General features: G+C 40.1%; 1 long non-coding RNA gene across 1 annotated transcript; it reads right to left on the bottom strand.

The window, feature by feature from the left end:
- Nucleotides 1-9,967: 9,967 nt before the first annotated feature.
- LOC109305144 lies at nucleotides 9,968-25,119 on the bottom strand. The gene is made up of 3 exons (XR_002099565.1): nucleotides 25,002-25,119; nucleotides 16,919-16,929; nucleotides 9,968-9,978 (listed from the first exon to the last, which is right to left on the bottom strand). It is a non-coding gene; the product is annotated as an uncharacterized LOC109305144 (long non-coding RNA).
- Between the last annotated feature and the right edge of the window lie 1,781 nt (nucleotides 25,120-26,900).

Here is a 26,900-nt window from a genome sequence, read left to right as displayed (position 1 = left end):
TTTCAACTTGCATCCAATTTAGCCTAAATGTATTCTGATAGTAATTGCACAAAATCTGTAAGTGCCTTTGGAAACTCCAACCATAGACACTATGGGTTGGATTTTCAAAAGTGATCAACTTTCATTTAAATGTTTTAAAAAGAAGCTATTAAATGCTGAAATTAAATTTAGTCTGGCTCTTCTAATATAGTTTCAGCATAGGACTCTAGGACCACATTTACACAAGATGCATTTAGTATTTGGTATTAAATGACGGCACAGTAACCTGAGTCACTGCGTAGTAGTACTGGCAAATTACATTTTGTGACACTGCTGCACAGTAGCCCCAAGACTACTGTCAGTAGTGTCACATCCTGGGTTCTGCCATATGATGGTACTGTGTAGAAATCACAGGCTATTACGCAGTCAGTGTCTCATGTAGATGCAGCACTGGTGACATAGTAATCAAGACAATTCCCGTTCCTAATCATTAAGTTATTACTTACTGAACTTTTCCTTGCATAGTTCTGTTGCTATTGTAAAGTGTGTGCTTATGTAAAACTTGAATGATTTATCAGCTCATGTGAAACTGATCTATTGCTTTAATAATCTGCAGTTTCCTATTCATTATACTTTGTGTTGGTCATGGAACTCAATTATTTATAGAAAGAGAAAATATGTTTTAAATGGAATTGGAATTGTCCTGCAGTGACAATAAAACACTGTTTTGGTAAAACAGAATATTGTATGGTGTACAAATACAAAAGATTTTTTTCTGATTAAACAGCACTTTAATATGAGATAAATATACTTTAATATTGATATTGTTTCAAAATGACCATTTTCCATTGCTTATTTATAAACACCATACATATAATTATAAATAAGGGCAGTGCTAATAGTGGGATACATTTCATTCCCTTTTTTCAGTTAGAATTCCAGGCTGTTGAGTTGATCAATCTTTCCTTTTTATTGCCCTGAATTCGTCTACGTATTTCTTCTTTCACATTTTTATATTTCACAATCAAATTGTTCTTGCTCTCCTATTATACTTGACCTTTTGCAGTACTTGTCTCTACAAGTATCTCTTTCATCTCTTATTCCATTAGGTTTTGCATCTCTTAATCAAATTGTTTTACCTCTAACTATCCCCATGTCTCATCATAATTTGGTCATGCTCTAGTAATTTTCCCTTTGTAACATTACAGTGTAAAATTCTCATTTTTTATCAAATGTTTAGGAATGTGCTAGGCTTGCAATTGCAAAAAAACTGCTTGACTACATGAAACATTCTGAACTGGTTTCCGTATGCATTATAGTGCAGGACTGATATATCACTTGCAATATCTCAAATTTATTGTTGCATCAAATTTGGATATGCCCTCAGCTTTGGATATGGTGTACCTTGGAATTACATTTGATAGAGATGATCATTCAGTTTTACTTACCAAATTTCAAGGTTTTTCATTTGGTAAACTGATGCTAATCCTAGGGCTAAGGTTTCCAACATGGTTGTCTAGGGAAATTTAGATCTGTTGTTTTTCAATGTTATTGAACACTGCCATGTTTTTGCTTAACATCACGTTAGATTACTGATCAATGTTCTGTAATATTAGTTTCAGTATTGTGCTAGTACGAACCAGATTTATTTGATACTGGTCTAAAATGCTAACGTATGCAATGCAACTATTAAGAGTAATTTGACTGATACCAGATTTGAACATTTCATTCTAAAACCAAAGGAGTTACTGTTCTGCTCCTCTTTCCTCCATCCCTCTCCACAAAAGCCTGTTCACAGACTCATTTTTAGTTAATTAAATTGGATTAATTCTCATATTCCATAATAATTATATTCACTTAAGTAATTCAAAGAAATATTTATAAACTAGTTTAGCTCTGATTTCTCTCTCAGTGGAAACCTTCCACTGTGAACACAGTGAGAAAAGAGTTACCCCAAAATGGAAGCCTAAAATCCTACCCAGTGGATGTGTCTGCACAAGACAATTACTGCAGATTTGCTTAATTAGCTATACTGTAAATGTTTCAGCCTCTACAGGTCCTATTAGGCCGCAGTGAACTAATGAAATACTAAAGTGAATACAAGTGCTATCCTGCAGCACAGTTTTTAGTGTACAGCAAAGCATGTGCAGATGCTGATGGGGCTGGCTGGAGCACAAAGTTGATTCAGTGTAGGGGCTACCTGCTGGGAAGCCCTGCACTGGAGTAACCTTGTGTCCCAGCCAGCCTCTCCACAATACATTGAGCTGAATTGGAGCAGCCCTGGGCTGGCAAGTTGACCCCCCGGTCCCCTGTCAGTCAGGGCTGCTCTGACCCTGCTCAGTGTATTGTATTCCCAGGCACACATTCAAACGCAACACCCAGGAGCAATAAACTCCAACGCAATATGCACTGGTGTTTATTGCTGTACATTAATAGCACATGTAAATGTGCTCTGTGGGTGCATCTACAAGTGAAAATAAGTTGAAGCAATAAACTCCAGAGATGTTTGAGCCAGAGTAAACTGCTCCTGGGCACAGCTTCTACATGTGTGCCCAGGTCAGCAGCAATTTGAGCTGGGGTAGAGCAGGTCTAGACTCGATGAGGACACTTGGTGTCAGCCCTGGGCTCTGGGTGGCAGTGTTGGTTTGTGGAGGGGCTGGCTGGGACATGAAGGTGCTGACTCTGCGAGGTTGTGTGGCTAGGCAGCAGGCAGGAGTCTGGCACCAACCTGATCACCATCTACATGTGTGTTTCAGTGCAGTTAATTACTCTGCTGTAAGATAATACTGTCCATGACAGTACTATATTAAAGCAGAGTTAATTAGTTGCCTGCACCCTAATATAGGTGCAAGTTTAGACCATGATGGTTTACCACAGAGCTAATTAGTCTATTCTGCAGTCAAGCATGTGTAGATGCACCCAGTGTGGGATAGTACTATCTTACAGTGGGGTTATTTACTGTGCAGATGTGCACATGTGGATGGTGACTGGGACCACAGCAGTTTAAACTGGGGAGGAGCAGCCCTAGGCTGGCAGCAGGCTCAGAGGGTCAGCCGCACATCTCTACAGTTTTAGCACTCTCATACCCCAGCTATCCATCTACTCCACTACTCACAGCTCAGGGCTGACTTCCCAAGCCTGCTGCCAGTCTGGGGCTGCTCCCTCCTGGCTCAAACTGCTGCCCTCCTGGGTGCACATGAAGAGACTGACCCTAGGAGCAGCTGACTCTTGTGCAAACTGTGCCAGAGTATATTGATCCACATTAATAATTTGTGTAGATGCACCCACTGTGTACTACCTGAAGACTCCTCAGATGATCACCTTACAGCCATTGAACATTTTGCCATCCTTATAAGCAGTGGTTTGCAACACATCAATTCAGACCTTTTATATTCAAATGGTGGTTACTCTAAAAGCCTCACTAAGCAGCCTATTCCCTATATGGCAAGTCCTGCAGATAAGGTTTCTCCCCAGTACTGCATTTAATAAAAATTGCCCCTGTTATATCTTACATGCATTAAGGCTTAATCCCTCCTCAATGATAAATGAGTAATGCTCATAGTTGCAGAACTTCAGCCAGTGTGTTATGTCTTTTATTAATATTCCCTTTCTCTTTCTTCTTAAAGAACATTTCTCAGACATGCATTTGTGAAAGGGATTTTGTTTCCCCAATAAGCTGGTGAAAATCTTTTCAGAAGTACATTTCATTAATACTCAGCTAGGACCTGGGTCCACATGCAGGGTTATATTTAAGGTGTTTTTTTTCTTAATTCTAACCTCAACAAACATAATAGATTCCCAGAAACCATATTTCCTGAAAGTATGGTGATTACTATACAAACAGGTTATTTTATTACCTGAAGCAAATTTATGTCTGTGCTAAAAGGCCAGGGTCTTGGTGTATAATCCAAAAGACCTTTTCATGATGGATTTTTCCTTAACAGTGTTTAGTAAAAATGTCACTAAATAAAAAATGATAATATCTAATGAAAAGACTGCCCTTAGCAGCATAACATTGGAAGCACATATACAATATTGGGAACCTAAGGTGGTAAATGCCTAGTGTAGGCTCTGCAACAGTAGTTTTAATCCTTAATAACTATCTTAAAATATCAGATAACTTTAATACTCTCCAACTGTGAGTTTTGTTATGCATTATTATGCAAATTATGTGCAATGAGCTGTATTTTTGGGACATACATAAAATAAGAAGCATGTCTAAATCATGTAGGATAACTGCAAGAAATCACTGAATCTGCCTCTCTTTTTGGCATTTTTTTTGTCATATGACTATTTAAACACTAGCCTAACAGCTATACACTATCAAGTACTTGCCATACCTTGCTTGAGGAGGATGCTATTTCATAGTGGAGGAAAGTATCTTTTTGTTACAGCACAGGCTTAGAAGGGACCTCAAGGGTCATCTAGTTCAGTCCCCTGCATAGATGCAAGATGCAACAGATTACATTTGATAAACTTTCCCATCTTCTTGAAATCTGGAATTTCCCTAGGCACTCGTTCCATTGTCATAATGCTGTAAGAGCTAGGAACTTTCTTCATGAGGCTTGATCTACATCTGCCTTACCTCAGACATCTTTCCCTCTGTGGCAGGGGAAAACAATGTTTCTCCCTCTTCTTTATAGCAGCTTTTTAGATGTTTGAAAACGGTTACCATGTTCCCCCTTAATCTCCGTTTCTCCAAACTGAATATACCTAGTTTCCTCAACTTTTCTTCATACAGCTTGTTTTCCAACCTGCAGTATTCATCTTTCACATCTGGATCCTCTAGTTTCATTACTTCCTTCTTAAAATGCCGTGCCCAAAACCAGACAAGGTACTGCAGCTATGTCAGAGCATTATCCACAGCTACCAATACCTCCTGAGCCTTGCAAACAATGCTTCTGTAAGTACAGTCCCTAACAGCATTCATTTTTTGCAGTGGTATCACATTGCTGATTCATGTTGACTATAATCCTTGCAAATGCTCAAGCCTAACCAGATTTTCCCCATTTTGTTTTGTGTATTTGTTTTTTCTTCCCTGCTTGTACATGTGAAATTTGCCTGTGTTGAACTCCACATAGTTGTCCATAGTCCAGTTTTCCAATTTAAGATCCTTTCAACTTTAATCTTTTCTTCCAAAGAATGTGTAGCCTTTCCCAGTTTTGTGTTTGCAGATGTGTTCAGTATATTACCTATCTGCATCCAAGTAATTAATAAAAATATTTAAACAGCACTCAACAGCAAACAGGCCCCTCTGGACTTCTATTTGAGACCTCCTGACAGTTTATTATTGATCCATTTAATAGTTACTCTTTGCTTGAATTTATTAAACCAATTATGTATTCAGATTATAGTGTTTTGTCTTGTCTACATTTTTTCTGAGACTGGCACAAAGGGACTTACAAAAGCCTAGGCACAGTGTGTCCACTGGGTTCTCATATCCATCAATCCAGTTACTATGTCTGACATGGAAATCAAGTTTGTCACATGATTTGTTTTTAATAAATCTCTGTTGGTTTCTAGCAAGCTTCCCCTTATCCTTCTGGTACTTACAAGATGGCTGCTTATTGTAATTTTCCTGTAGTTACTCCTTAGACATTAGACAGCTCAGGTCAACATATCAGTAGTTCCTCAAGTGCTCCTTTTCCTTGTTTTGTTTTTAAAGGTGGGTACTATTTTAGCCCTTCTCCAGGCCTCTTGGATCTCACCTGTCATCTAAAATACCGCTGTCAAATCGGCAATCTGCAGGCTGCACCTGGCATGTGATGCTCCAGCTACTGCATGGCAGCAGCTGCAGTCTCTGGGGCAAGAGGCCTGGTGAGCATTAGTGTCAGAGTGGGGCTCTGGCAGGGGACCTGTGCTCCAACCATGGCAGAAGTGCAGGGGATCATCCACACAACGGTGGGAATGGGGAGGCTCGTGTGGTGGGAGGGTAGAAGGATGGTCGCATCACGGTAGACTGCCTGCATGTCATTGGTACTTACCCAGACCTGTACTTCTATTAAGATTTTTTTTTCTTCTTCAGGCCTTCAAAAATAAAGCACATGTTCGGTTCAGGGGTGAAGTGTATGCAAAACGATCCCTGTTGGCTCGTTTATGGTATCACAATCGGTATCCTTCTCCTTCTTTAATGGTTAATTTTGGTAGTCACCTGGGCTGTTCTGGCATTTTCATGAGGATTAAATTAGAACAGGTATTGAGCAGCTCTCCCTTCTTTGTGTTGTCTATCAGGAGTTCACCGTCTCCATTTAGAAGCAGATCCATAGTTTCACCAATCTGTCTCATCAGTCATATATTTAAAGAACGTCGTTCTGTTGTCTTGGATATTTCCTGTGAGCAAAGGCTGTTTTCACTCATAGTTGCTGTTTAACAATTGGGATAAGCTGGAAAAACAAGTGTAAAATAAAAATGATGGGTTCGTGTGCAAAACCTAAATTTTCACACACTTTTTTCTTAAAAAAAAAAAAAAAGAGTAGCAAATATGAAAAAATGATTTAGGAGAGAGAGAAAAATCTTTCACGCAATTTTATAACTTTCCACCTTATTTTCATTGAGGATAAAGGGAGAAAGCATTTTTAAAAGAAGCCTAAAGCGAACGAGAGTTAGGAATCCCTCCAAAATTACCCAAGCAAATTTGTATTTGAAAATCATACAGAATTTTCATTTTGTTTCTAACTGTAATTGTGTTTAGAAAATAGTCATGTGGAATCTACATTTCTAGAATAAAAATATCATTTTTTCAAGGGAAAAAAAATCTCATTTGACTAGAACTATTCATGAATTCGTTTTTAAAAATAATTCTTTCTTTCATAACATTAGACATGCCTATCCAATAAGGATCCAGGGTTCTTTGTAATGTTACAGAAATAAATGAACTTCACTGAAATAAATACATTTGCCGCAAAATGAAAATATCATATTTACACTTTATGCATTTTATGTACTGCATCCATTAATGTTTTGTCCCTGTGACTTCCTGTAGGAATATAGAACTAAGGTAAGATGATAAAACAGTGCTTCTGCCCTCCTGCACTTGTCCCAGGACCTGTCCACTTCAGGACTCTGAGTTTCTAAAATCCCCGTGTGTTGCATACCCCTCCACTTGCTGTTTCTTCCACTCCTTTCTCTCCTTGCCCTTTCTCCCTTTTTTCCTACTTCAGTTCTTCTGATTTTTCTCTCACTTACTGCCCCAGTTTTTCTTTCATTTTTGTACCACAATTATCTCCAGTTTTGTGCCTCCCCCTGCTCACAGTTCTTCACAATGGCAAAAGAAAGCATAGAGTCCCTCGTCTTGCCAGTGCAGAGGTTGGGGAAGAAACTCCTTCTATGTAGCACATTCTGCATTGCAGTGGATTCAGGCTTCCTGCCCTGTCGAACTATACTCAAGATGTGCTTCAAAGCAAAGGAATAGCAAACCACAGTCTGAGGAGTGAATTCTCTCCTCTCTTCATCTTGCCTTGAAAGTAAAGAGAGGCCTATGAAAGAAAGCCCCTGCTATTTTTAGGGTAGGTAAGAATACAGGAATTAGAGTAGCACTCGTATATCTTTTTTCACAGCAGGTTGGAAAGGCCACAGCAAACCCCAAGCCACTGCAGTCTTGACAGGAGTATCTTGTTCTGTATATGAAAAAAGTATGGGACTGCTGCCTGTCGAACATGATTTTATACTCTGACAGTGTGCATATCTACTGTAAACTCCACAATCTTATGACAGAGGCAGGTAGTTCGTGTTCCTTTATATACCCTTCTGTCTTTCGTTTGCTCTTCCTGGACCTTGGTTGTCTCGCTGGTGATAATGCCACTGCAATTTTTCCTGTAGACACATTCCAGAACGTGAGTAAGCACTTAACAGAAGTGAATCCTGCTCTGAGGTATCCTGACAAGTACTGTTGGTGACATATTCCTTTCCCTTTTACACCGTTCAACCATTTTTTGTCACATTTATCCCACACTATCAAACTTTATAAAGAAGTCCATAACTAGTGTGGTGTTTGAGATTTCACAGCTCAAAGGTTGTATATACACATGATGAAAAAGTGATCAATTATCACTATTTTATTATTATCATTATTTTATTGTTGAACATTGTGTTGGGGGGGGAAGGGGGAGGCTAAAAGCAGTTAATTTTTATACAATTAATTCTGCTTGTTTACTTCTAAAATGTCCCCAACACCAATTAATATTGATTTATGTAACTGTCTTGTGCCATAATGAGTCATCTAATTGTTTTGACATTAGCTTCTGAAATGTTTCCTGGTATTTCTACATTTTAATTAGACATATTTTTAAATTTATGTCTTAAAATATATTGTCTATAATTGGAAAAGTTATTATTTATTACACTTAATTGTTGGTATTAAAAGGGAAAAAAGATTTTGATCAATTAAATTCACAGTTGTCAAGTGGAACATTGTGCAATGAAAGTTTCATCTTGATAATAGATCAGGGTGTTTTTTCAAATGTATGTTTTATACAGACTATAAATGATCATACCAGACCTCAATGAGTAATTTATTGTTTAGTTCAAAGCAGCTGTTCAATTAAAAATGTTCAGCTTTGACCTATCTTCATTATTTTAAGATAATGGATTAATTGACTGAACGATTTTATGTTTTGACAGGGAAAAATTATCATTTGACAAAAATAAATTAGTTCATAAATCATGCTGATTTACTAATGGATTGTGTAATAAAAGGGTTGAACATTTTATTAAAAAATTCAGCAGGGATAAAGTTTGAACCTATTCAGGCCCTCCTGTTCATTCCTGTTTTCTTCATTATATAGGCTAGTGATTAAGACAAATTGCATCTCCCACTTCCTATAGGACAACTTGGAGAGACAATTTATAAATGTAGGACTTATGTCTAATTATTTTACATGGCTGCTTATACTAGATGTACATGTATAGGGTTTTCACTTCCTCCTCTTTTGTCCGTGTCAAAAAAGACTGCAAGTTGTTTCCACAGTAAGACCTTTCAATGGGAAGCCTTAGTGCCAAAAGTCAGTTTGATTCTATAAGGATACTGGAAACAATGCTTATGAATTTCATTGAGGGTACACCCCTTACAGTGAAACATTAAATCCCATTTCTATCTATATAAAATAAAATTATCTATATTCTATATACAAAATGACACCCTCAACAAGTTCACAGATGACATCAAGCTAGGAGGAGTAGTAGATATACTGGAGGGTAGGGCTAGGATTCAAAGTGACCCAGGAAAATTGGAGGATTGGGCCAAAAAAATCTCATCAGGTTCAACAAAGACAAGTGCAAGGTCCTGTACTTAGGATTCAACAATTCCAGGCACCACTACAGGCTTAGGATAAACTGGCTGGGCAACAGCTCTGCAGAAAAGGACCTGGGGGTTACAGTGGACAATAAGATGGATATGAGTCAGCAGTGTGCCCTTGTGCAGAGGGCTAATGGCATACTGTGCTGTATTAGTAGGAGTGTTGCCAGCAGATCAAGGGAAGTAATTATTCTGCTTTATTCTTCACTGGTGAGGCAACATCTGGAGTACCGTGTCATTTTGGGCCCCCTGTTATAGACACGATGTGATTAAGTTGGAAAGAGTCCAGCAGAAAGTGACAAAAATGGCTAGGGGGCTAGGGCACATGACTTGTGAGAAGAGGCTGAGGGAACTGGGCTTGTTTAATCTGGAGAAGAGAAGACTAAGGGAGGATTTGATAGCAGCCTTCAACTACCTGAAGGGTAGTTCAAAGTGAATGGAGATAGACTGTTTCAGTGTTGGCAGATGAGCAGGGGGTTGAACTAGATGCCCTCTTGAGGTTCCTTCCAGCCCTAATTTTCTATGACTCTATGATTCTATGACTCGGGTGAAAAAGGCATCGAGTCAAACACACAGACAATCCTGGGTAACTTATCTTCCAGGCACAGGATCTGGTGCCTGGTTCCTCTTCCTCTTCCCTTTCATACTCTTCCTTCCAGTGAACTGCTGGCAAACTGACCCGTTTGCTGTCCCTGGACATTCATTCCCTGATTCCCTCAGGGAGTCGTCTTTTATATTGACCTGGGACTGGACTGACTGTGCCCCCTTGTTGGCCTTTTGTGGTTACAGATCAAGATATTTTGATATTGTGTTCTTGGTAACCTATTAAAGTTTGCCTGGATTGTCCTAAAAGGACTATTCTGTTTATATAAGAGCACTCTGAATGGTAGAGCAACACACAAGAGAGAATAATTTAGTACTGAGGGTGTTGGATGGGACTTAGAAGAGAGAAATTCAGTTCCCAGTTCATTTGGGAAACTGAGACAGAGTTTCCTAAGAGTAAAATGGCACAGCACTTCTCTGTTTTGCAGGCGGTTGAGAGAATAAGCATATTAAAGACTGTCAGGTGCTTAGATAATATGTAATTTGGCAGTAGCATAACTGGTAAGGCATGAGAGGGACACAACTGGGACAGCTGCCCTGAATGCTGCCTTTGAGGGAAGGGAATGCAAAAGGAAGTACTACCACCACAGAGAGCATGGCAGATAGCCACGCTTGGAGATTCAGCCCCCAAATTGGACTCTATGTAGAGTAGGCCTGTGTGAAGTGGCAAGTATTTGCTTCGGATTCAGATTCAGTGAATCTGAGATTCAGAGATTTGAATTGCTGTCCTGACTCCATTTGGCCGAATCAGATCCGAAAGATTTGGCGCCACTTCAGAGATTCGGCCATAGACTAAACAGCTGGTAAGTCTGTTGGGATTGGAGGAGGGGGGGAAGGGTTGTGGGGGAGGGAGGTATTGGGCCTGGGGCTAGGACAAGTTTCTCACCCGGGGCAGGTGGCACAGGACTTGGGGAGGGTGGTGGAGGGGCACGGAATGCAGGTGTGGCAGCACTCGGAGTGGGGGCTCTGCCTTGCTGCTGCTTGCCCAGCTGGTGCGGTGGGGGGGGGGGTATGATGCAGGCACAGCTTGATCTGGGCAGAAGGAGGCAAGCAGCAGCAGAGCATAGCCCCCGCCCCCAGTGCTGCCACACCCACATCTCACGCCCCCACGCTGCACCAGCTGGCAAGTGGCATCAGGGTAGAGTCCCTGCACAGTCACCGCTTGCCACCTGGCATGGACAGGTAAGCACGGCAGTTCTGGGATCAAGGGCAATGCCCTGCTGCTGCTTACCCCCTTCTGTCCAGAGCGAGTCGTGCCTGCATCCCGCCCCTCCCCACAACCCATCTGGGCAAGCAGCAGCTGGGCATAGCATCTGCTCCAAGCACTACCGCACATGCATCTCGCACCCCTCTGCCCCACCTCCCCAAGTCCTGCACCCCCCGCCCCAGCTGGGCAGCTTGTCCCAGCTCCAGCCCCAATCCCTCCATCCCCTATGCCCCTTCTCTCCCGCCTCCCCCAAGCCCAACAAACTTACCAGCTAGAGGCAGCTGTGTCAGCTGCCTGTTTAGTCTATGGCTGAATCTTTTCTGAATTTTTTTTCTAACTTGATTTGGATGCTTCGAATCGATCAGGAACTTTTAATTGGTGTCACAATTACATTCAGAGATTCAGCCCCCAAATTGGGCTGAATCTCCTCTGAATCAAATCGGCTACTGAAGCTTTGCATAGCTTTAATGTAGAGCCACTCCCCAAGGAGTTATGCCTTGTAATTGAGACCACATAAGCAAATTATCTGGACTGATGCAAAGAGACTAGCCATAGGTTAGTGAACAAATTCAGAATTGTTTAGTTGCACTGCAGAATAAGAGGGCTTGTTCTTTTTACACATTTTGTTTTTAAAGTCCATACAGTTATGTAATAACTGTTTGAGGCATCTGGTCTTTTCTTGTTACCTGTCTTGAGCATTCCTCATGTTTCCAATTTAAACAAATTCTCCATCTACTATGCGGATAAGATTAATTCAGCTCTGGGTTAGTTCCATGGGGTTGTGTTAAATCAAACCAGTGAAAAGTAACATTCCCTAGTGGTATTTATCTTGGTTTGAAATTTTAAAAAAAGGAAATGTGGGCTACAAACTGCAAAATTTTTGGTCTTGAGGACCATTCCACCGAGGTTAGAATCTCAGTTGTCTTTTAAGAGAGTTCTACAACACTGTGTTTGAATTTGGCCTTTGTGTACCTCAGGGAGGCAATGTTCTCTTTTAGTTGCATCTAGGTCATGAACTATGGCTATCCTACCATTTTGTCTTACTAATAATATCACAGCATATACTGAAAAGCACAAGAATTTAGATGCTGTTCAATTTTTTTTTCAACAAAAAACAAATCTGGTGGCATATACAGCACAGATTGTTGTGTTTTTTTAGTAAGGGTTTATGAAATGTGCTTTGATCATGTTTTTCAGAACTATTTCTTTGATTTTTTTCATGTTTGATTTTTAAAGATCAGATTTAAATGTAGCTGCTACTTCTATGCCATTTAGCTTCTGGTGTTATTGGAAATTATTAGCCTGTTCAGGTGTCAGAAGGATTGCAGGCCTGTTGAATGACTATAGAAAATAAACAAGAGAAGGTGCCACATAACTAACTAGTAGTAGAAGGGAAAGAGATGCTGGGTTTTTCACTGTCAATAAAGAGGGACAACCATACATGTGGTAGTATAATTTTGTGTTGGCAGCTCGATGCTGGGATGTCAAACTGGATACAATACTTGACCTTTAAAATTCTTACCTTATTAAATAATCATATCTCCTGTCTAGTATCTCAACAATCAAACTAAGAAAATGTCATGGGCCTGGAGATGTCAGGGAGCCAAGCTGTTCAGAAAAAAACAGTTGATAGATATCAGAAGACAAAAATCGCACTCAGTCTAGACAAGAATATTGAAGAGTTCTTTCATTTCAATCAATCATCTGCAAGTATTAGATGATAACATAAGTTACAGTAGAAAAAATCTGCTGCTAAAAAAAGCCACAGTTTGTCTTAAAACAGACAGATAATAAGTAATCTTCTCTACTGAGGTCATCTGTAATTTTTTCTAAACCAGGCATAAACAGTATAGCATTTAGGAGGAATTATATAGATAATAGGACCTCATTCCATCATTTTGTATTTGAATCCTGAACACCTATAATACCAGATTAGCCAGATATTAAAGTCTAAACATCTGTTTATTTAAGTAACAAGAGAATATAGTCTTGCTTCAGCACTTATTAGATAAAAATTGATTGCATGTTTTAACAAGTAGCTCCAGCTGTAGCACGTTTTGTATTACTAAATATTACTGTTAGTGACCAGCCCAGCATGTGCTTTTATTTTAAATTAGTAAAGTTCATAGCATTAAATACAGTTTACTGGAGAATATCCATTTGTTAAGATGGTGTGACACATTTAACACTTACTAAGTGAAATTAAAAGAAAGGGAACAAGGAGGATCCAGTCAGCCTCACCTCAGTCCCTGAAAAATTCATGGAGCAAACTAAGAAAGTATGGATTGGATGAATGGACTGTAAGGTGGATAGAAAACTGACTTGAGTAGCAGGCTTAGAGAGTAGTAATCAATGGCTCAATGTCTAGCTGGCAGCCATTATCAAGTGGAGTGACCCAGGGGTCAGTCCTGGGGCTGGTTTTGTTCAATGTCTTCATCAATGACCTAGAAGACAGCACAGAGTGCACCCTCAGCAAGTCTGCAGTTCACACCAAGTTGGGGGGAGTAGTAGATATGCTGGAGGGTAGGACTAGGTTTCAGAGTGACTTAGACAAATTGGAGGACTAGGCCAAAAGAAATCCCATGAAGTTCAACAAAGAGAATTGCAAGGTCCTGCACTTTGGATGGAACAATCCCACGCAGCACTACAGGCTGGGGGCTGACTGGCTGGACAGCTGCTCTGCAGAAAAGGACCTGGGAGTTACAGTGGACAATAAGCTGATTATGAGCCAGCAGTGTGCCCTTGTTGCCAAGGAGGCTAAAGGAAAAATGAGCTGCATTGGTAGGTCTATTGCCAGTAAGTCAAGGTAAGTGATTATTTCCCTCTATTCAGCACTGGTGAGGCCACACCTGGAGTACTGTGGAGTACAATTTTGGGCCCCCCACTACAGAAAAGATATGGATAAATTGGAGAGAGGCCAGCAGAGAGAAACAAAAATGGTGAAGGGGCTGGGGCACATGACTTATGAGGAAAGACTGAGGGAACTGGTCTTATTTAGTTTAGAGAAGAGAAGACTGAAGGAGGGTATAATAGCAGCCTTCAACTACCTGAAGAGGACTTTGAAAGAGGGTGGCGCTAGACTGTTCTCAGTGGTGGCACATGACAGAACAAGGAGCAATGGTCTTAAGTGTGGCAAGGGAAGTTTAGGTTAGGTATTAGGAAGTAGTTTCTCACTAGGAAGGTAGTAAAGTACTGGAACAGGTTACCCAGACAGGTGGTGGAAGCTTAATATTTGAAGGTTTTCACAGTATTCAACATGTGGGAGCACCATAGATTTGTATAATGGCAAGATGATGCTCTCCATTTTGTTTTCAATTCCTTTCATAATGATACCCAACAGTTTTTTTGTGTTTGTTTGGCTTTTTTTTTGGTTGCTGCTGCACATTAAGTTGACATTTTTAGAGAACTATTTACCATGTTTCCAAGGTCATAGCAACTAGTTCAGAACCCAATATGAGTATTTATAGTTGATGGTGTTTGACCATGCACTTGTCACTGTTTGAAGGTTATCAGCCATTTTTTTGCCCACTCACTTAGCTTGGTGAGATTTTTGTGCAGCTCCTCTTCATCAGTTTGGGATTTGATCACCCTGAATAATTCAGTATCATCTTTAAGCTCAGAGATGTCACTTTAATAAATCTGTATGGAGTCCATGTTGTTTTATGTATCCTGCCGTGAAATCTAAAAATCAGAAATGACTTATTAGGCCATCTTCCCAATACCCTTCAAGACTTCTTGAGGTCAGTTGAAAACTTCCCATTGACTTTACTAGTCTTTGGCTCACTCCTTTATTACAGTGGTTGTCAATTTTTCATTCAGCAGTCTAGATGAGCAGCACCTGGTCCTTCTGTAGACTAGATCCAATTGGTTGACTCAATCCAGCATCTGGGGCAAGCATGGCCTCAATCCAGCTGTGTGGGGGAAGGGGGCTTGGCCCAGCCACACAGGGGTGGGGGGAGGGGCAATGACTCAGCCATGGTCCACCTCCTCAAAGAGAAGGGGGCATGGCCCAGCCCGGACCTCGCCAGGTGGTTGGAAAGGGGTTGGTATTCGAGCCCCACAAAGGAAGACGGCATAGCTTAGCTCCAAACCAACCATGCAGGGGAAGGGGCATGACTTGGTCCCAGCTTGTCCAGGTAGAGGGAAGGGGTCAAGACCTGGACAGGGGCAGGGAAGGGGAAGGAGGCATGAGCCAACCCTGAACCAGCTCCATGAATGGGAGGAGGAGGTGGACTGTCCCCAGTGAAATACTGCTTCTTGTCAAAACAGTAGAGGGATTTAAAGGAGGAAAAACATACAAGTCTGGAGGAGATCTTTGTACGAATATAGAAGTAGGTTTTGTTTTATTTTAGTCAAGGTAATTAACACTTTTTCCCCCTTTTTTTCCTTAGCTGTCTTCAGGGCAAAGAGTTATCAGCAGCATAAAGGCAACAAAAGTGCTGTCAACATATAGCATTCTAAAATAATGTCAACAATTTCTCTAGAAGCATTTTGCTTTGACAGATCAGGACTGTTTCCTATCATTTCAGCTTTGGAGTTTTGTCCAGACTCTTTTAATTTGATCCTGCAGTTGGAAGTGCATCTTTCCTTCAGGGCTAATGAGTGTACAGTCCAGTTTGTAGTTGAATGCTCCCTAGACATGCAGTGAAATGCTTATTCCTATGACCACAGTACCTTTTAGAAAATGAATCTCAAAGAAGCTTCAGATGCTATAGTGCAGTGTGATCTGGCATTGGAATATCTCACAGACAAGAAAAAAGAGGAGAGTTTTATTGCTGTTGGACTAGTAGTCTGTTATCTTGTGACTGCCCAGTTCCCTAACAGTGAAGCAGCCACAACTTCACTACAGAGTGCATATGTCCTGTTTTCCTGACTACAGTACATACAAACACGTATTAATGCATGGAAAGAAAAGTTTCAATCAACACATTTTCCTCTTCTATGAAGGCTTTTTGCAACTGTACAGTAAAGAAAGAAACTAAATGTGGAATAATGTGGAATTACTGATTCAAAGCAAAACAATCACTGCTATTGATATTCCTGAAGATTAAAATGTAATCATTATATTTTATAAATTGCTTAATATATTTTACTTAATGGTGAGAAGACTACTTGCGAAAAAACTTGTATACAAGGCAGTAATTAAATCATCTCTGTATGACTGTGGTCAAGGAATCCTACATATAAGACTGTTCTTTATTCATTCCCCCTCAACTCCTTGTGTATGCCCCAAGCCTAAACGCACTCAGGGTAATGGAGAATGGTTCTATCTGTACAGCAGGAACTGTTCTGTTCCTTTTAAACCCTGAAGCACAAGAACACATCGGGAGTTTGCAGTGAACTGGATCTCTCTACAATGTGCAGATGTGGTATGTAAGTTTCCAAGTTCTGTCTCCCTTTAGGCAGTAGAATCACATCAGTTCACTTGTGAGTAAGGATGTCTTCAAAATGAAACAATCCTTTTTTATTTCAAATACTGATTCTATAAAATTGTAAGTCACTTATTTCTCTGAGGCCACTTCTCATATGATCTGCTTTAGGGCTTCTAGCTAGGGAAATGCCCCCTGGAATGTGGGGAATGACTTTTCCATTCTTGTTTTTGACTTCTTTTCATGATTTACTTTTTCTTTTTCATTTTGGAGGAACCTTGCAGTTTGGAATTTTGTGTATGAAAGATGGATTTCACAGTAATTTGGATGCTTCCTGTGAGATATACGTATATGTTGAATATGCACTGGAGAATCTAAACTTACTTCTGTTAAATCTACTGATGGCAATAAATACATAGCTTTACTTTATGTTTGCAATATATTTCATGCTTGCCAGCCTGGAAGCACTCTAACCCACACTTCTGGTTGGAGTCATTTTATTTCATAATGCTTCTAGACAAAGTCTCAGTACAGACTTTCAAAAAGCCCAAGGCAGAACTGATCTAAATTATATGATATTCTATAAGTGGCGTAGTTTAGATTGGTAGTGAACAGAACATGCATGGTCGGGAGGGGAATCTTACACCAGGTCCCATCACTTTTAAACCAGTTTGTGTGCTGAACTCTTCTGCCCTGTGATGGTTAGAGACTGGTTTTTGATTGCTTATATCAGTAAAAGTGTAATGTCTGTACCTGGCCAAATACTTCCCTCCTAGGCTTGAATCATTCCAATCCATTTAGATCTTGAGAGTATAAATCAAGAGAGAGATTGGAGAGGTGGGCATGTTGGAATTTTGGTTTTAATCTTAGTTTGAAAAGTGAAAGTTTTCAGGGAAAATAATAAATGTATGTTAACCTTCACTTTTCTCTTTAGTGCTGGGATATTCTGGCCAGACATGTTTTTTTTCAGAGAGAGGAGGGAGAGGCAAAGTGAGAAGATAAGAAAATGCATCTGGATGCTCTTAGAGTGTTTTACTGGATGTTTATTAACACAACTACATAGGTGGTAGATTTACAATACAATCTCTGATACATCCTTGGTAACTTAAAGCCCTATTTTTTAAAACTGGAAACCAATAAACAGACCTTGGCTTATGGGAGATCCCCTTTCGACTTCATTGTGAAGCTCTGTTACTCCATATAAAAACCAGTGTAAACCTAGGGAGTAATGCATTTTTAAAGCTCAGCATGCTTTGTTTTCATTAAAGTATTACTCACCTTGTTCCCTGTGGGGGTATGTGTGTCAGGGAGGGCAATTAGTTTGGGTATAAAGCTCTGTGCAGATGTGTGGGGATGATTATAAATGAACGTTCTGCACAGCATTGAATGCACAATCAAAATCAGAGTCATATTTCTTGTAATGTTGCTCTCACTGTTTAGTACCATTTGTTAAGATATTGGATTCTTTCAACTTCTAGTGGTTTTGTTAGGAGCTAAAGGGTGCTTAGTATTATGCAGGAAGAGGCCCTTTTGGAACAGTGTGTCATCACTGGGTATTTCATACGGCACAAGGCCTACCGGGGTGGGGGCGGGGTCTCTCCCCTACCTTGGGAATCTCCAAGAGGAGACTGGACAAACACCTAACTGTGGTCATGTGACCCCAGCACTTTTTCCTGCCCAGGGCAGGGGGTCAGACATGATGACCTACTGAGGTCCCTTTAGCCCTAACATCTATGAATCTATGAAAAGGCAGTACTGTGCTGAGACTCACCGGGCCCATTTTGCAAATGCTAGTTCATATACCAAGAATGTATCAGTGCAGCACTGTACGCCTGCCAACAACTCTGTGTCTCAGCATGGAACTGCCTTCCAGCATAGAGACATGTCCAGTCATTTTTGCTCTTAAACAGTGAAGAGAGAAGTTCCTAGCCCCTCTCTTTTTTCAGCCTTCCTTTCTGCACAGGACCCAGGTCTAGCACATACATGCAGTACATTAAGAACCAGAATTGGACCTTTCCACATCTGTATTCCCCTGATTCAACTTTTGACACCTCATGCATAGCATCTAAAAGGCTGAGTTTCACAAAGGAAAATACAGTATTTATCCACATTTAAATGCTCTTTTAATTTCTCCAAAGGGTCTCCTAATATTTTTAGAGCTTTTGAAATGCAATCATTAGTTCTCCCTGCTGTTATGATTTTATTTATGATCATACTGCAGTACAGGAAATTACAGCTGTAGAAAAAATTGTTTGCCTTCCCAGTTTAATAGGCAGATGAACACTAGATTTCAATAGCAACGGGTGAATTGAATATGGCAAGCTACCAAAGCATCTGGTAGCCGTTATGTAAGGAGATTCTCCCATAGTGAACTGTATGTCACAAGGTGTTTTTGTTGCCATGGTAAATCTGACTGTTTTGTTCAGTATCAGTGTAAAACCTAGGGAGTAATGCATTTTTAAAGACTTGACTACTTGATTTGGAGTCAACTGTTACCCACTTCTTGCTTTCTGTGGCTGTGAGAGAGACGGGCAAGCAAGGTATATATGTAATAGGAATTTCTAGGTTTAATTTGTTTATTCTGGTTCAAATAACTAACAGGAAAGTTACCACAAATATTTTGTATTGTGGCACCTGTAAGTTTGTATCCAAACAATACCCTAAATGCCAAGGGATATGAAACCATTTAATTTTACTGGTTACTAAATTATAGCTCCATAATATCTTTGGACAAACAGCTTTTTCAGGATAGAGGGTCAGCTTTTTACTTTATGGGCATGTCTACATGAGACATTTACTTTAATTAGCTATATAGTAAACATCATGCATCTACACATGCACATCTATTAGGCTGGAATAAACTAATTTACTCTGCACCAGGATAGTATTTGTATAAATACTATGTTTTGTTCTACAGCAGCACATATGTAGACACTGCTGGCTGGGATGTGAGGGAGCTTCAGTGTAGGGGCTGCCTGCTGGCTAGCCCGACACTGAAGCATCCTCATGCCCCAGCCAACTCCTTCTCAGCATACTGAGCTGAGAGGAGCAACTATGGGCTAACAGGCAGACTGCCAGGGCCCCCTGCCAGGCAAGACTGCTTTGACCCAGCTGAGGACCCAGGTGCACATACAAATGGCACACCCAGTTCAATAAACTCTAGAGCAATATGCTCTGAAGTTTATTGCTTTGCATTAATATGCATGTGTAGATGCACTCGTATGATTCAAGAGCAGAACAGGCATACCCTCTCTTTGTGGTTTTTGGTGTCTATCAAGTTAATTTAACATCGTATGTTCAGTGTTTACAGCAAGATGCCCAAATGCCTAATAGGTGGCTGCACAATGTGGCCATGTGAGATGGGCACAGGATATCAGCAAATCTGACAAGACATCAGTGGGTAGAAAAGTGAACATCTGTTTCACTAAGCATGTACATTCCAGCCTACACATTTACAACTTTTACTGTTGCAAAAAATCAGTCCATTGTACCAGACCAAGTTCCAATGAATTGGAACTGCTTGCTTGATCCAATGATTCTGGCAAAGAACTGGGAATGGCAGCAAATAAAAGTTTAATGACACTCCAAGCCCGAAGCACAAATTATCTTCTACTCCCTTTCCCCCTTCACCCGCCTCTTGTTGTTTGCTTCATATTTTGGGGAATGGTGGCTATTAATTATTTTGGTTTCTTTCTCTCAAATCTAGAAAGGGACAAAGATGAAATAAAGATGAATAAAAATCATCCTTCAAAAGTAAAACAAAATCCAATTTCTTTTTTTTCCGTTAAGGTAGCAGACTATGATGTTCTGTAAAGTCAAACAGCAGTAAATAAAGTAAAACATCCCTTGATTCATATGGAATGAGAGAGATTAAATGAATTTAGGGAAACAGAGGCTCAGATTAGCATTGGAAGTGGGAAGTTTGGTGGGAAGTCTGAGTGCTTAAAAAACAAGATCTACTTCTGCCACAATGCCCACAAGAAGTTATGTAATGGTGGTAAGACTGTGCAATTAATAAAGATGATGGTTTGTGGTGTCTGTACATTCACAAGTTGACTTCAGGGGCCCTGCTGCATGTTCCAATTAAAGCTAGACAGACACCAACTATAGAGTTGTTACACATTTTGAAGTGCTAACTTTGCAGCTGGTTGGTTCTTTTTGTAGCTGGATAATCATTTATTATGTGATGGTTACTTTGCATGTGTTGCTGGTTTCAATTTATTCTGTGATTGATCAGTTAATTGTTGTCTGATAATTACTTTGCACTTGTGGCTGGTCTTACTTTGCTTGTGGCCAGTCTAAATTTAGTGAGTGATTAACTAGTTAATTGAGTAACATACATAAGTAACCTGTAGCAGGGGCCTAGGATTCCAAATTCTTTGATTAAAGTACATTACCTGTATAACAGAAATCTTATTATAGTTTGACCTGACTCCTCTGTACTGTCTGTTAGTAGTTTTACTCTCATTGTCTCATAACTAATAAGCAAATGAGGCTTTCCAGGCACTGTCTGCTGCTCTTTAGTTTTTCAACAAATAAATGGGACATCGGCCCCATTGTATTGCAGTAAAAAAGAAGAATAATCAAATTGCTGAGATCATTTAAAGAGGTGTTTACATTAATTGATTACTTCTATAATTCTAATTGATTACTTCCAATGGGAAAAATTACAGGAAACTATTTTCTGGATATTTAAGTAGCCTTACTAAGTGATCTGCTGCTAAGTAGTAGGAAATCACTTAGTAGATAACCCGGATCACTTACTAGGCCTCTGGCATTAATTGTGCAATAAAGCCAACCCATCCTCAGATGTAATTCCTTAAATGTTGGACATCTTTGTGGCTGGTTTGTATCTCACATTAACCTGAATGTGTGGCATTTTGCACATGGAGTGCCAGGGCTCAGGTGGGTTCTCCAGCATCCCTACTCCTGTGGGCAAGCTGGGGCTGTGCTCACAGCCCCAGCTGCTGCGCTGGGACATGGTCTCTCCCAGGGAAGTCAAAAATGGTCCACAGTCCCTATCAGGGGGGACAGGGTGCCTCCTCACCCCTGTGAGTGAATCAGGTCTATGCTTGCAGCTGTGTTTGCTGCCCTGGGTTCACAACCAGTCCTCAGCCAGCAGGACTGTAAACCCTTCCCCTTGCTTAGTCCTGAATCACTCTGGTTCTGTGCAAGGAATGGGACAGAGGCGAGCGGGCTCTAACTATCAGGGGATGGGTGAAGCCAAGTGGGGATTGCAGAGTCTATCGATCGTCTGATATTATCTGGTGAGTGCCAGTAAGACAAGTTCCTTTGCTACCTTTATGCCTTTCCATACAGCTGCCCTTGTGTCAAGCCAGACACATTTTCACCATGAGACAAAATTCCTCAGTACTTGTTGTGTAATGAAATAACATCTGCCATGGGCCATAGTTGAATATTTATTCATACTTATTCACATCTTCCTGAATTTTCCAGGGAGCATACCCCCCCATCAAAACATCAAACCCCAATATGCCCTTTAATTTCAATAATAAATTTCATATAATTAAAAATGAGAACGAAGCTGGAGCATAAGGCTAGTGCTGAAGGTATGAGGCTGAAAGCTAAATGGCATTCTACAGATTCAAAAATTATTTGTAATGTGTTAGAAATTACAAAGCAGGTTCTGTTTTTGTTTATTTTAAATAACCCACCTGAGCATGCATAGGCATACCTTATAAACAGAATAATAATAATTTAGGATAAACACTCTAATTATGAAATACTGCGTATTTTATTTGCTGCGCATTATGAATGTACAACTGAAAACCTTGAAATTGGGGGCAGAAGGCTCCAGTGTGTATGCCAGTGGTTGCAGAATAAAGAATGATTTTGATTACGAGTATTGGCTTTGTTTTGTCTTGTTTTATATGTTTGGTACATGTAGTTTGCAAGTATGAGGCACTTATTGATTAAGTAATGTATTTTCTGTCTTATGGATATGAATAAATTACAAGTGCATTGATTTTGTTCCTTATTTATTCAAGTTGCAGGTGTAATCATGCACAGTTCTTTTGTTAGACTCAAAGTCCATTTATACAGAAATAATTAGGATGTATTAAAGTGCCTGCAGTGTAAAGTCTGTCTGGTATAGAAGACATTTTTAGATTATGCTTGCACCTGCTACATTCATAGCTGAACTAGCAGAAGAACAACAGCACTCCACTGAGCTGCAGGTTACAGGGCGTTGTTTCTGCAGTGCAGTTTCTTTCCTTTTCTTAAAGTTGTATAATGAAATCTTGCTCCTCAGGAAATTTTTTGCTCTCTTTCAGAGCTTAAAAAAATACCTTTCTAAATTCCCTTCTATGTTAACAAAGTACTTTTTAAACTGAAATCTCTGGCTGTAGGCAAAGGTAACAACTGCTTCAAAAAGGGAGGGGAAGCTGCTCCTTCAGAATGCCCATAGGCTGTTATGTTGTAACTGTTACCTTTGCATGCTTCTGTCTTGGTAGAAACGAGTTAATCACTGTAACTTCAATCCTGAATGAAAGAGGTTTGAAGTGCAATGGTTTTGCCATTCTTGGATTGCTCCAGGAGCATGCAGATACAACAGTTATTTTGCACAATTACCAATCAACCACATGGGTCAGTCCTAATTAGCATGGTTGTTCCCTCTTCTACTGCAGTTTCCAGGGTGTGTTAGAGGTGGGGAATTTATTCAACTGTTAATAGCTCTGAAAAGCTTCCTGATAAAGCATCTCTTCTCATGCTGAATTGCAGATGAAAAGAAGAGTGTTAATATCCCATGCATATTTGCAGACAAGGTTCTTTGGGTAAATCTGATATTTTTATTAGACCAACGTTTATAGTTGGAAAAAATTTTCTTAGCAAGCTTTCGGGTTTCAAAACCGTTCGTCAGGCTGAGGAAGCATCTGTAGTTGGTGTGTGCTCTTCCTGTATGGAATGAATAGTAAAGAATCAGAAGCTGGTATGCATGCGAGACAGGCTGTCTGTGAAGATGTAAACTGAGGAGTCAGTGGGTGAGAGAGAGGCTGAGGGCAAGGAGAAGGGGGATGAATGTAGCTGGTAAATAGTGGCAAATTACCTGGGGATTCAGATGTCAGACAGGTTATAATGTGTCATATCCAATGTCTATATTTAGTCCATGACTTTTTTGTATCCAGGTGGTTGATGAAGTGAAGTTCATAGGCTTGTCTGTGAAAAGTGCTTTATAAGTTCTGTTTTGAGGATTAGAACTGAGAGATTGGAGAGAGAGTGGTTTCCTTGCGAGAAATGTGGCCCCAGAGGTAATTGGGTATTCAAGTGTGCATTCACTCTGGTGCACAGTTGTTGTTTGGTCTCTCTTACATATTTTCCATCAGGGCATTTGGTGCACTGGATGTGATATATTACATTTCTGGAGGTGCAGCTGCAAGATCGAGGAATGCTGATGGTGCTGTTGTGTGGTATAGTAATTGTGAGGGTAGTGGAGATGTGTTGGCAGGTATGTGTTGGCAGGTTTTGCATTTTTTGTCATAGCATGGTCTGGATCCATTCAGTGTGTTCTGGGCCTTAGGAAGTTTGCTTCTGGTGATGAGGTCGGCAAGGTTCAGTGCTTGTTTGAAGGCTACGATGGGTGGTTCTGGGACGATCTCTCTAAGAATAGGATCTCCTTCTAGTATGGGTTGCAATTGTTGGAGGATTTTCCTTATGGGTTCGAGGGAGGGGTGATATGTCATAGCCAGCAGTGTGTGATTGGGGGGGGGGCTCACGTGTACTGCAGCAATTCTTCACGTGGTATCTGGGTGGCTCTTTCAAATGTGTGATCTATCTCTCTGGAGGAGTGCCCTTGTTGAGTGAAGGCCTTTTTAAGATTAGTGAGGTACCAATCCCGGGTGTTCTTCTCAGTGCAAAGATAGTGGTATCTGAGGGCTTGGCTGTATATCATAGCTTTCTTGGTTTGTTTAGGGTGATCGCTGGTTCTGTACAGATATGTATGTTCGTCTGTGGGTTTCTTGTATACTGATCATCATGTCTAAAAAGTAAATGTTGGTGCTCGAGTATTCAAGAGACAGTCGGATGGAGGGATGATGACTGTTGAATTTCTGATGGAACTCAATCAGAGATTTCAGGTTTTCAGTTCAAATGATGAAGATGTCATCAATATATCTTAAGTATAGCAAGGGATTGACGGTGCAGTCCTCGAGGATTTCTTCTTTCAGGTGGTTCATAAAAAAGTTGGCATACTGTGGGGCCATTTTGGTGCCCATAGCTGTGCCCATAGTCTGGAGGAAGTGTTGGTTATTAAAAGTGAAATTGTCGCATGTGAGGATGAAGAGTATAAGGTCAATAATATCTTTGGATCTGTACTCTGAGTTGTCATCTTGCTCTCATAGGTATGTAAGGCAGGCTTGGATGCCATCCTGGTGTGGGATGTTGGTATGTAATCAACTTCATCAACTTTCTGGATACCAAAAATAATGGACTAAATATAGACATTGAATTTATGACACATTATTACCTGTTTGAAATCTGAATCCCCAGGTAATTCACCACTATTTACCAGCTACATTCATCACCCTTTCCCTACCCTCAGCCTCTCTCTTGCCCACTGACTCCTCAACTTACATCTTCACTGACTGCCTTTCTTGCATGCATACCAACCTCTGGCTTCTATACTATTCATTCCATCCAGGAAGAGCACACATCAGCTGCAGATGCTTCCTCAGCCTGATGAAGGACTTTTAAACCTGAAAACTTGCTAAGAAATATTTTTTCAACTATAAAAGTTGGTCTAATAAAAGATATCAGATTCACCTAAAGCACCTTGTGTGCTTATGTCTTAGACCAGTATGGCTACAACCTATACCCCTGTAATCATACATATTTGCACATTTTTCTGTCAATTATTATATCTATGTATAGAATTACTCATCCCCTGCCCCCTTTATTCCAACAGAATCAACCTAGTGCAATATTAACAAGAACTTACAGAAAAAAATCCAAGTTTGCAACAAAGTCCTTATAGCAAGAGCATATTGGTTCCTACAAAAGGAAAGTGAGGTATATGGTAGGGCTGTGCAAAACAGCATCATTTTGTCTTGACCTCTGTTTCACCATTTCAAAGAGACTGTGTTTCATTTCATTGTTTTGTTTTGAAGCACTATTCTGTTTCATTTTGTCAAAACAGTTTTGCTGTTTCAATGCATTTCAATGTTTCAACTTGGTCAACATGCCTTTGATTTTTATTTATTTTAGGCATGGTTACAGTAGAAATGGATCAAAGAAATGTTCATAGAAGGAAAATATAAGCAATTCTTTATCAAATGACAGTTGTAGATGCAGTAACAATCAACACACCTCCAGTTAAATACTCTTCAGAATATGAAGTAGCTAGTCACCAGAAAACTATAGTTTAACTATGGGACCTAAAGTTGATGGTTCTGAACAATAATAGAATTGATATGCTATAAAGAACTCAATGGTATTTTCAGATTAAAGAATAAATTATGTTACTGATACCCCGGGAGCTTTATTATACAGAACAGTTTGTGATAAAGAACTTTTAGAAAATCAAACTCTGACCTTTAGAATTTTAGATTTTTCATTAATTTTACCCTCTTGATTGTCAGAGTGGAATTACTGATGATGATTGAACTCAACATATTAGACATCTTGTGAGCAAGAGCGTGACTGAATTTTTATACTAGCAATACAAAACATGCTAAAGGCCTATTGAGACACTATGGTATTTATACTGCTTCTCTCATGACTAAATTGAAAATGTTATTGTGATGTTTTTATTGTGATGTGTTTAGATAACTTTTCTTCCAGGAAATAAAATTAATGCTTTCATTAATAATTCAGACTAAAAGATTGTGCCTTATTCAAATTAACAAACTGAAAGCTGAGAAGGGTTATGATTGCTGTGTATGAACACAAGAGGGGGAGGTGGTAAACAACAGGATCAAGAAGAACATTTAACTTAAAAGGACAGTCTTGCAATAGGAACAAATGTTCACAAACTGGCCATGAATATAATTAGGCTTGAAATTAGAAGGAGAGCTCTAACCATCTGAGGTTCTGGAATATCCATCTGATAGGCATAGTGGAGGCAAAGATGTAGCTAGTTTCAAGATAACTTGATACATTTTGTCATATGAATATGACATAATTGCCTGCGACAATAAAACAATGGGTTTGATGGCATGGCCAGTGCCTTAGTTATGCATTCCTAAGTCACATACTCAGAGGCTTTGCAAGCTCCTTTGTTGCCTTGGGCAAAATTAGGGGATGGGGTGTGCTGAGAGGCATACATGAGGTTCCAGGTGGTGCCCAGGACCCTTGGGGAGAATATAGCAGGGCTCCTGGGTCCTGGTAGCTAGGGACTTTACAGAGAGGGAAAGGAGACATGGCAGCTTCACCAGGTCCTGGCAGCTATGGGGGAAAATACTCTCCAGCTAAAGAGTTATGCGTCTTGCCTGCTGAT

This window comes from Gavialis gangeticus, unplaced genomic scaffold, assembly GCF_001723915.1.
Source record: "Gavialis gangeticus isolate Ggan-Ray unplaced genomic scaffold, GavGan_comp1, whole genome shotgun sequence".
NCBI lineage: Eukaryota > Metazoa > Chordata > Crocodylia > Gavialidae > Gavialis > Gavialis gangeticus.
The sequence above is the reverse complement of the archived record's forward strand: the minus strand, read 5'-3'. Positions and strand labels throughout refer to the sequence as shown.